Below are 12,294 nucleotides of genomic sequence, written 5' to 3'. Positions count from 1 at the left end.
GCAGCAACGCTCATCCGACAACGATTTACGGCCGGAGAAGTTTTATGGCTGCCAATTATACAGTGGAGTGTTTCTCTCTCGTGAAAATTATAAGCGAGTGAAAACATAAAGACATAAACTATTAGAGCGCTATCCCAGTTGTCGTAAAAGCCTTTAAAAGCGTTAAAATACGAAGTATTAAAAGGAGCCCTTGTTATCAAATGCGTGTAATTATGCAATTAACGCATTCAACAACGCGAAAAAAATTAGATAAATAAATAATATACGTAATAAACAAGATAATATTCGTAATAAACAAGATTTACGAAAATCAATATCCGCAAAAGAGCTACGATTTATTGTATATTTGTAGTAAAATAGGGAATAAAGTGTTTGAAAGCATATGTATGAAAAAAATTACACGTTCGTACATGGGAAAAAATATAAAATGGCTGCAAAAGTTATGATCAAAAGTGGCAACGAATGTCATCCGTTCAACTCATATAAATCTACCGTGCAAATGGAACAAGTATTGTCAAACTCGTTGCTTGTTTGCAGCTCGCAGTATGTAGACAGCTGTAAGTTCGGCGCCAAAATGTCTGGACCATAACGTTTCGCTGTCCATCGATGCTCGTATTACTCCGAACATAGATATACATATATCGCACGAAATACGAATATTCCAAAATGTCCTGGATAAAGAATTTCTCGCGTGTCGCATAATATTATACTTAATCGTGTAAGGAAATTTCCATCGAAACGGATTACCTATATCATGCATCGCTTCGAATTTCGAGAGAGATGTGGTTTTTCCGAATTTCATGCAATACAAATATTTGAAAATTGGTTGACAGAATTTTCTATGAAAAAATAAGGAAAGTAAGAAGAAAAATAATTGTAAACCAAAAATTGGGAAAGATTTCTAATGGTAATAAGACGAGAGGGATACATTCTATTTTGCTTTTCGAGCCTTCGCTTCTCCTTGTGTTGAAGCTTGCTATATTGCGGTATTATCGAAAACCATGCAGCAATAAGCAACGTTTGTGATCCGTCCAAGCGTAGTTGCAAACACGACAACTGTAACCGCTGCGTTCGAATCGGTGGACAGATGCGCAGATCGTACGAACCGCAGAATGGAGATTAAAGATAATGCGGGGAGATACGAGCGAGAATTGGTCAACGGAGACCATCGACGTTTAACGCCATTTGCAACGGGCCATTTGCTCATATTCTTATTAGAAGGTATCTTTTATCTATGCCCGGACACGTGTGATACACACACGAACGTAGAACACTGTCCGGCACAAGGAAAAAGCTTCTCCTTATCTTCATTGCGCCCCAAAAGCGCATGAAACTTTGCTAAGCTACAGAAGGGGACGTAAAATTGTAGGAGAAAGTGCTCGCACATTATCAGTTAAATTAAATCAAATTAAACGCGACAAAATGAATACTCGAGCAAAATTTTAGAATTTAGATCGGTATTCATAATCCGTTCTTATATTTAAGATCGTCTTAAGTATGATTTTGGCTGATCTTAAGATCCCATTCAACCAATGAAATGGCATCTTAAGATCGTACTTGAGATGATCTTAAATATAAGAATGGACTATGAACTTAATATTTATCGAGATCTCTGGTGTTTCGATCAAATTCAAACGTTACGTATTCGCACATCCTCTAATTGCTCGCATATCCTTGGCAAGGAGAAGTGCATCTTCATCCTTCGACACTGCGCCCTTTTCTCCTCCCGATCCCAAAATGCCTATTCAAATTTTACGGGCCATATTTCTCGCAATTAAGTATTATGTTTTCGGGCTTATGGCCCAGAAATATTCCATATTGAAGCGAGGGACGAGCCTCCTCGTCTCCGTAAAACGCGGAATAAAGATAAATTCGGGGACCTGCGGGGGAAGGAAGAGGAGAGCGAGTTTATGGCACTTGCGAGGGCACTTTCACGATTCGTCTGACTCACGCCGAAGAAGCGCCGAAGAAGCATGCTACGAAGAAGGGATCTCTCTTTTACGAGGTTCTCCAAACGAGAAAGCGCGAACGTGAATACGATTTGCGAATCGGAAGCGGCCGCTTCGTTACTTACCGTTGCTTCGTTGTCGCTTCTTTTTCTTTCGTCGTTCCTGTTCCTTTCCCCTTGGCCGTGTATACGCAATCCGAAAATCTACGTTTGTTCGTTCTCGGTTCTCGTCAGTCACGCGTATCTGGAAATTAACAAAGATAACAAAATTATATATATATATATACACATACATAAACGGACTCTTTCAAAGCGGAGATCTTAATTATCATATGATACAGTAGTCACACTAAAAAGAGGGAGAGAGAAAGACAAGCAGATAGATAGATAGATTATTGTTACAATTTATTTTCAAGAGTATATATTATATGATAAATAAGCTGTTTCTTTATTAAAAAAAAAAAAAAAAAAAATTATTTGATTATTCGGACAAAACGATTGTCTTTAATTTAAAAGATCACAAACTCTTTCTTTCTTTTTGCTTTCAAGTCTCCTCATAAAAACCTCTATGTCACGCAAAAGTTCACGCAAAACAATGCCGAGATAACCCTATTCGTCGCGAAACCACGCGACATCAACAATATAAAACGTGCCCGGCACGTGTCGTCGCGAATCGGGAGAAGAAGAGAAATAAAAGTTCTGAGAGAATGGTGTCGTGTTGACAGAAAAATTCTCGACGATTTTTCCTCTTCAAAAGATATGACGGACGGAGAAAAGAGAGAGAGAGAAAAGAGGGGGAATGGATTCGGAGCCTGGGCCTCGAAGATTTTCGTAAATTTCGGCTGCGCCGGATGGAGAAGAAGAGAAGGGGATAGAATCGGTAGCGAAGACGGAGGGGAAGCCGAAAAGCGGAGAGAGGTAGAGGCAAAAAGAGACATACACGGAGAGAGGAGGAAAGAGAGAGAGAGAGAGAGAGAGAGAGAGAGAGAGAGAGAGAGAGAGAGAGAGAGAGAGCCAAAAGGGGGTGAGTGCTGGCGGCGTTATGGCGGGCGCCGAGGGTGGCGCCGCGACGCTTTGGCGCCTCCGACGCCGAGACGCTCCACTGATGCTGGCTGCATGTACCTACGCACACGTCCGCACGTGCACCCTCTCGTTCCGACTTCGACCTCCCTCGTATCCTCCCCCTCTAACCCCCGGCGTTACTCTAGACCGGCCCGTAATACACACATATATACGCGGTACAATGAGAGTTCGAGATTCTATTTCGCTCACGCGTACATGCCGCCTCTGCCTCGCTCTCTCGTCACCTCGTCGTGCATACGCGAACACTATGCGGAAGGGGATGGAGAGATGGATGAGCTTGCGGTAAGAAGGGAAGGGGTGTTCTGTTAGGTGCGCGACCAGGAGCGGAACTGGAATTCATTCTCGAACTCGGGCTGCGGAAGGGCGAGGTCACTCGTCGTCGAAGACGACGATTTGAGGGTGTGGCATGCGTCAAGTGGGTCCGAACCGACTATCTGGACCGTATTCGCCGATGGAACTTATCACGTCCCACATAGAAGGATAAGATGGATCGTTGTTGACATCTTAAGAGCGACTCGTGCAACGTGCTTTCAATCGCGTTGCTTCTTTAATTAAAAAGTCTCATATGAAGATAAATCGAAGTGATCTTTGCATTTGCTTGGAATGTCGCTAATGATATCGATAAAAACAAAAGATGTGATCTTTTATAACGAGATCATGTGTGCGCATTATAAATAATTTTTTAATATTTAATCTCAATTCCGATATAAAACATTTATGCAAATTTTCTATTCGATGACTCATTGTTCTACTGGCTTCGTGTGCATTTATAACGTTTAAAATTACAAAATAGAACGAGAACGACTTGTCAATAATCATGATACACTGCCAACAACAGCCAATTCTACAATTTTTCGAAACAACCAAACCTCGCCGAAATTAAACCATCTTGATTGTATCTACGAGTATACGATGACTGTTAATTAACAAAGCCAAATTAATGCAACGGGATTTCTTTGTTGCGAAATTCTTGCAACGCCATGCGTAATCGAGAGAAATTACTCGTTCAAAATTAATTATTACAAACAAAGTACTTTTTGAGTTATTTTATATTTTAATCTGACATATTTTGATATAAAAAATAAAATATTTCGTAAAATATTCAGTTTTCGATAATCTTACCGTAATACTTTTATGTACAAAATAACGAGACAAATATATATATATATGCAGTCGCCGTCTTAAATTATGATATGCGGTACGAACGATACACGACGACAGAATAAAGATATCGCATTACGTCAACGAGAAGGAGATATAATAAGAAGAGTGGCAAACATGAAATTGAATTGCGGCTTGTTATGAATTTATTGTATCACTCCTAATCTCGTTCGTCGGGAAACTTGCTTTGAAAACTGTATTTTCTTTATTAGTTACGCGTATCTCGCTGTTAATCCATTAATCTCGGCGTAATACAAATTGTTTCGTCGACGAAATTCAATGTCGGCCGAATTTCCTTGCGGAAATCGACTGAACGTAGAGTATGTATATACAATGTAAATGTTTTCAAGATATAATATTATATACGAATGTCATCGTTATATACGAATCAAAATGTTAGACTACCGACATAATATTTCTCACATCGTGTCATATTCAGATTAAAACTGCAACTGTAGTATAATTCATTTAAAATAAATATATCTATTTACGTGCAATATTTTTGATAATACTTTTAATATTTTTATCTCAAGACAGTTGTTGTAAAAAAAGCGACATAAATTACGGTATCAATACACATTTCTGTCTGTTCGTAAATCGTAGATTAAAAATACAAAGTAAAATACAAGTTCGAGTGTAAATATCTTTTTTTTAGCGAATTTGAAGAAATTATGTAATATGGAGAAGACGTACAAATAAAAAATAACAGAAATAAGAGGAAAATGAATGTCCTTCGGCATGTTCGTTACCTAATGAACGATTTTGCGCAATATACACTATACGTGGATAACGCGCAATAAAATATCGTCGTAAAAATGGTGACAGGAGACAACTAATAAAGTGCGCATTGTGCCAGTCATAAACGTATAATCCTGTAATGGGGTTGTCGCACACGTAGGTTACGCGAGGATCATAACGGCCATAAATCCAATGAATTGTCCTGTCCCGTCTCGCGCATCGATTCGTGAAAGATCCTCATTTGCTGTAACGACCCGACACGCTCTCAATGAACGATTATCGCGAATAACGTAACGCGCGATCTTTATTACGATCCAAAATCCCGTAAAAGAGTTTATTAAATATCCCCTTTCTCAGTTTGATCTTTAGCATTATACACAACAATAAAGTACATATCCCTCTCGTCTTGACAAAATTAATTTGAATTGACACTTGATTAACAAATCGTAAAAAAAATCTATCGCGATTAATCGAGAATAATTTAATCATATTACACGAAAGTGTGAGGGATAAATTTGAGGAGCTATTGAATTAAAAATTTACGAATTCACTAAACCAACATATGCCGCGGATATCGGAACTGAAGAATTATCGAATTAATCCTGCAACAAGACGATCCCCGTAATATCATCTGGGAACACGTTTACACGCTAAGCAAAAGGGCAAAATGGCTATGCTGTCGATATACATCGCTATAATATCCCCCGTCGATCTTCGTTCGCGCCGACCGGTCGCGGTGAAATCTCTTAATAAGTTCGACAAATATCGGAATCGTCGTTATTTTTATATCTCGCGCGTGCGCGAACCATTGGAATCGATGACACGATATAGAAGGTGTCTCAGAGCAGAATGTAAGGATAATCCATTAGATGCGTTGTAACCCAAAACCGCGCAAACAAGGGCGGTCTTGGATTAAATGTGACGGATAAACGTGGGGATGGGGTGATATCAGCTCTCTCTCTCTATCTCTCTCTCTCTCTCTCTCGACTCGCTGAACGATCCATCGGGAAAAAGATGGGAATAAGACGTATCGAAGAGAACAGGTTCGTGCAATAACGATACTAAACGCGCGTAATGTAACGTCTCGGTGAATTTACGATGGCGCGAAACATCGGAAAGTTCGACCATTGTGACGCTGAATTGGCGAATCAGCGAATCTGCTGATAAACGGGGCAAAGTGCTGAGAGAAATCGTTTTACGAATATATACAACACAGCTATCCGTTTATCTCAACAGTTTTCGCCGTCGATTAACAAGATGTTTTTTTTTTTATCGATTAATAATATCGATAATGTTGTTTTTCATCTTCTAAATATTGATTCTGCTTAAATACGTTTCATATGTTATGCGGCGTCTACAATAGAGATTTTAAGCCCTAAGCTTTAAGAAATTGACCAATCACAATCAAGTATGAGAAGAATACTCGACTGTGATTAGTCAATTTCTTACACCCACAGAAAAGATTTCCGAATCTAATGCTATTACTCTTCAATCTATCATAAAAGAGGATCGATATAGCGACAATCATATTTATTATTGAAAAAGGAATATTTTAATCTTAAATGGAAAATTCTTAAATCTAGAATAAAATGTTCTTGGTGCTATCCCGTTAATTTTCTCACAAAGATGAAGATGGAAATTTGTAGCAATCTAACATCAAGTTATTCTAAATGCAAGAATATATAAGCTTAGATTTGTATATGTTACTCTTGTCTCAAGATAGTAAGACAATCTTATTTAATTCGAGAGAGAAGAAAAGGAATTATTGATTTAATTTTAAAATTGTTTTATTTTTATACCGCGTAAGGTTGTGATACGATTAAATATGTCAAGAATAATTTTTGTCTCGTTATCAGAAATCCTTTCTGAGAGTGTAAGGCTTAGGGCTGAAAGTCTTATTGTAGACACCGCTTTAACGCGAAAATTTAATGACACTGTCGAGCTGTAGCGAAAGATGTACGTGCTGAAGGAGTGCAACCCTAACGTGGGACAAATAGCAGATACTTTTCTATAGAGAATCCACTCTAGACAGGCAATTGATGCCCGCAGTTTTCTCTCCCGTCAATCCGTGCTACATCTGGATTCAAACGGGGAGAGACAGATCGATGATGATGATCAGCGCGAATATAACGAAAAATTATAGAACAGATATTTAACGAATAAGGATAATATTAAGAAATTTTATATAGGTCTTCTGATTTAAAAAAAAAAAAAAAAAAAAAAAAATGCATTATTAGTGTCGCCTTTCCAATTATTGAACCACTATCTTAATAAAAAAAGGATGCTTCGTATTTTAGTAAAAAGTGCCTTTTTTAAGTTAAATAAAAATTTTGTATCGCCATTAATTGCAAAAGGATTTTTAATTTATAGGATTCTTTTTATATAAATTATAAATGATATGCATCTCTATATAATTTGTCTCTTCTTGCTTTTGTCATTTTCTGAAAAATATGATCTGCGCCGTTATTATATCAACGTTTTAATATTATATGTATACGTATACATATTATCCATTTGAAATCTACGTATGAAAGTACGTATGTACATAGTACGCGATTTTCAGATCAACTATTATATAGTTTAACAAAAATGCACAAGAAAGAGAATAACCATTTCTCGTAACATTTTTTGACGTTGAATACATTTCTATTTTCCAGATTGCTCCATCACGTCACATTTTTGAGAAAATCGTGGTTGTAAAAGTTGCAAAAATAAATAATTTTAATGTATTTTATGTTATAATTAAATTCAAAATAATGTCAAAATTTAATGTTTCATTGGATTTGTGCATAGAAAAATATATGTATATGTTGCAGGCATAATACAAAATCAGGCATTATATAAAATGCCTAGGCATTTTATAATAAGCCAGCATAACGAGAGTTTTAGGTCTTTCTCGCCCTTTCTCCACATTAATATTAAGAAGTGTACACATACACACAATATATATATATATATATATATATATATATATATATATGTATGTATTATAAAAAGTGAATAGTACTTTAATTATAAAACTATAAAAAACTCTCGTTATGCCGGCTTATTGTAAAGTATCTAGGTATTTTATAAAATGCCTGGTTTTATATTATGCCTGCAACATATACATTTTGAGTTTATCAATTTTTACATCAGATTCGTATTCAGCGACTTAAAAAATTCTTAAACTTGAATATAAATATAATTGAAAACTATTTCGTATATCATCGATGATTTAATTTGCACAACTTCTCTGCAGTAAATCTAATATATTTAACTACTATATATTTAATTATGTTATATCGATTATAATATACACATAATGTATAACAGTATATAGTATATTATAATTGATATATAAGAAATTTCTTTTGAGAACTAAAAGTTCTAATGACATAACTTTAACTTTGATTACAACAAAATTTCTTTCATAGCCGTAACGCGATAAGATATATGGAAATAATCCTTTTTGCAATCTTTAATCGTAAAATTTGTTCAAATTGTGATGAAGCAAAAATCAAAATCATATTTAGCGTAAAAAAAAAAAACCTACGGAAATTGATTACTCCCTTTCTTTTATGAAAAAGCTATTTTGTTATTACTGTGTTCCCATACGGTACGCTCTACGAAGCGCGGGCATCCACGAGATACAAATGCATAATCTTCGGCGGCTATGACGCCACGGATTGGCGCGATTATGCGTCATCGTCACATAAGTTGGTCGTCTCCTTCGAGCTTCATTACAATCTTCAAGGAAACACGCGCGCATCTCGACCAACACGCGTACGCTATGCACGGCACACACGTGTGTATACAATACATGCGTGTGACGGCCGTGTTACTAATTTTGAATCATCCAGCATACGGACTGTAACGCCATACACACGCACCGGACGTACGCGCTCCTCGGCTATTTATACACACACGCAGCTCGTATACCGGAACTATACTTTCCGTTTTTTGTCCGGGCTTTGTCGTAAATGGTAACACGTAATCCGAGTATCGGCGGAATTTCACTGCTCTACGTCACGCTTTTTCTCATCATCGACATGTCTAACGATTAGATAAAACGCCGAGTGGAAAATCGTTAACAAAATAAAAAGCAATTACTTCAACATTTAGCAGAAAAATCGTTTCACACAGATTATATTGCTGCTGAAATCTCTCAGATCCTAACTTTTATTACAAGTTTTTTGAACAATATCGAATCGAGAATTTTCTTCAATCAAAATGTTGCAATTCTTTTTGACAGTTTCCGAATTACTCGGGAGAAAGAAGAAATCGTGTGAATCAAGAAATTTTCAGAATATAACAATTTTTTTAAATCGGAACAAAATATTTCCGTTCTTCGTTCATAAAAAAAAAAAAAAAGAAAAAAAAATCAAATGATATTCCGATCATCAATCATGTTTTTAGTAACCATTCGCGAATGATCGAGGATGCGTGTCGAGAAGAAAGTTAATTTCAGTACATATATATTGCCGATACAACTTAAACACCGTTTAAAAAAAAAGGAAGCAACAAAAGGAGGCTTATAAAGGATAATACTTTGCTCGCAACTTATGTAAAGTTCGATATAGCTTTGCATGAGTTGATGAGAAAACTTGCCGTTATTAACATATTTCGATGGATCATGCAGAGGATTTCATATATGTTTATCACATTTCTACGTTATTAGACGATACATGTATACATGTCTAATAAACGGCGAACCTACACATTTAATAACTGCATATCCTAATTTATATGCAAGATATCGTTAATAATTGCAATCCACGAATATATTAGTTTTAAGTGACAAAAGGGCAAATATACGGAAATGTTAATTCTAATTACATAGTATATCAATCGAGAGAATTTCGTGAGATGTGCGTTAATTATCAAGACCCTCTTCCTTCCTTTCTCTTTTCGTACAGTGTCACCTTAAATTTGATTTCGACAACAAGCTCCGTATGGTCTACATTTGTTTTATATTTCAAAAATCTTCCCTTCCGTAATCCGATGATCCTCATATATTCATCGAGAATAATTCACTCGCTGCAATCATAGATTGATTAGCACTCTGATTGCGAGAGGTATAATTTTGATTAGCCTTACTCCCAGTATGCCATTAAGACACGAAAACGTGTTCCATATCGGGAGCCGATATTTGGATAATTGAGTGTTTGGATGTCACGCGTGATGAATTCGTAAATTGGGATTTGTGACTGCTATCATTTTGATTAGCCTCGCTTCCAATTAAATCGCATCGCGGGTCAGGAAAGTACAATGCAGATAATAATTCATTTATTGTCTATTGTTAAAAAATACATATCAATAAAATAGCCATTCTTATTATTATTATTATTATTATTATATTATATTTCAACGACGACAGTAACAATTATTAATCAACGCGATAAAAAGAATTGCTTTTAAAAATCATCGCGTTAGAATGGAAATACTGAGAAACTAATGTTTGACATTACCATAATAAAAATGCAACAATACCTAATGTATAATTAAAGCTACATATATGCAGAGTGATTTAGTTTCTGAAAAAAAAAAAAAAAAAAAAAAATTCTATTACGGTATACCTATGTATAAGACATTACGTATAAAGTGATTCATCGGTAATTGTCGAATCAAATGAGTCCTTGTTTCTGGAAACCGATTGACTAATCTACCTCAAATTCTGATCGTCTCATTTCAATTAAATCTCTGTAATTTTATATATTATATGCTTTTATTCTATGAATAATATATACACAAACAATTTCAAAATTTAAAACAGCTCATTAAACACAATAAATAACAAATATAGTCAAAGAAATTTATAAGCGACGTTTTAAATTTACATCAAATAAAAATAATATAATAATGTCAGTTAAATACTATATATTTTATTTTTCAAAAATCTGAGATTTGTGAAAAATAAACGATTAGACATAATTAATAACTTAAAATTAAATGCCGATTTAAGGAAAGACAGCACGTGCCAAAATCATTTTATTTATTATTCCAATCCCCCGAAAATAAATCCTTGACATATTAACGAATTTTATCTGTCGCGAGAGAGAGAAAAAAAAGAGAGGACAGATTAGTAAACATCGAGAATAATCATCAAGATCAACAGGAAAGTCGATCAAAAGGATCAATCGAATTGAGAGATACAAGCGGGGACTCTACGACTTCGACTTCGACGTCGACGTGTAGGTAGAGAGAACGAAAAAAAAAAAAAGAGAGAAAACAAAACAAAACAAACCGTGACGCGAGACAGAGGAGATCCTGGCATCGGCCAGGGAAGCCAAGACATCTCCCAGCAACACGACAACGTCCTATTTAACCTCTCGCACGGCCTATCTATTGATTTTCCGGGGACCTATTGTTTTGGCACGTCTCGCATTTAACTAAACGAAAACCGCCGAAGTATGGGTATGAATAAGAAGACGCTTCTCGCCTCCCGTTACCCCTCATTGCACACACTTGTGTATTTCTAAGAACACGCATGCATGCATTTGACATGTACGCACGCACGCACGCACGTACACGCACATATCGTACGTACGTATGTATGTAAAACGTCGTCATGGCCGCGAAACCGCGGCGATCTGTCAATCGTTCTGAATCATCTTTATTTCGGGAAAAACGCCACTCGTTGGCCCATCATGTTGGCTACGTACGTGTTTAAGAGGCTCAAGAGACTTTTGAGGTTAGCTTTGCTCGCGATCGCCGCGACGGACCGCGAAACGTCAAAGGGACACGGAGGTCGCGCGATGACAGAGGGACGATGGAGCGATCGACGTGGGGGGAAAATCTCGTTCGCGGCGAAAGAGAAGCTCCGAGAAGCGCGGCATCCGGAGCGTCGATCCGAGAGGCCAGCACGCCCATTCCCGTCGCGTCGGGAATCGCGCGGCGGAAAAATCAATAACATAATCGGACGGCCGCGTGGCCGCGCGGTTTTAATCGCACGCCGGCCACGCGAAATTCGGTCCGAGTGTCCATCCACGTGCATGTACTACTCACCACGAGGAATATCCATAGATGCGCGCCGGACACGCGTCTCCCGTCGCACGAGCAAGCAATTTATCTACACTACGGGGGCCGCACACAGGCACCACGTCCGACAACACTCTTGCGACTCTCCCGTCCCGTCCCGACGTTCCACGGTTCCGCCGTTCCCATCGTCCAGCGGATGGAACGTGAGCGCGGCGGTAGCGGCGGCAGGGCCGACCGTGACGCGGGAACGCGGTGGCGCTGCGGCGCCCTGTCTTTCAAAGAATCCCGATAATTGTGTGGTTCAAAGAATTTACGTTTTTATATAGTGTATATAGGCTGGAAAGGGAGATAGGGATGTGTATAACGAGATTAGGAAATGTTTTATCTTTTATCTTAGGATAAAA

General features: G+C 37.4%; 1 protein-coding gene across 2 annotated transcripts in view; it reads right to left on the bottom strand.

The window, feature by feature from the left end:
• Positions 1-12,031, bottom strand: part of Rhea (Talin_middle and talin-RS domain-containing protein rhea) — a 44,175-nt gene extending 32,144 nt beyond the window's left edge. Inside the window, exons 1-2 of one of the 2 annotated variants that reach the window (XM_070307565.1) lie at positions 11,918-12,031; positions 2,075-2,192 (exon numbers count right to left, since the gene is read on the bottom strand). The gene's annotated coding sequence lies outside the window, so the exon portion shown is untranslated. Of the gene's footprint in view, positions 1-2,074; positions 2,193-11,459; positions 11,508-11,917 lie in introns of those variants that run through there. The other variant, XM_070307575.1, reaches the window with a different exon arrangement.
• Between the last annotated feature and the right edge of the window lie 263 nt (positions 12,032-12,294).

This window comes from Polyergus mexicanus, unplaced genomic scaffold, assembly GCF_030449975.1.
Source record: "Polyergus mexicanus isolate NDT 795.1 unplaced genomic scaffold, iyPolMexi1.0 SCAF_2, whole genome shotgun sequence".
Classification (NCBI taxonomy): domain Eukaryota; kingdom Metazoa; phylum Arthropoda; class Insecta; order Hymenoptera; family Formicidae; genus Polyergus; species Polyergus mexicanus.
This window is presented reverse-complemented; position numbering and strand designations above follow the sequence as displayed.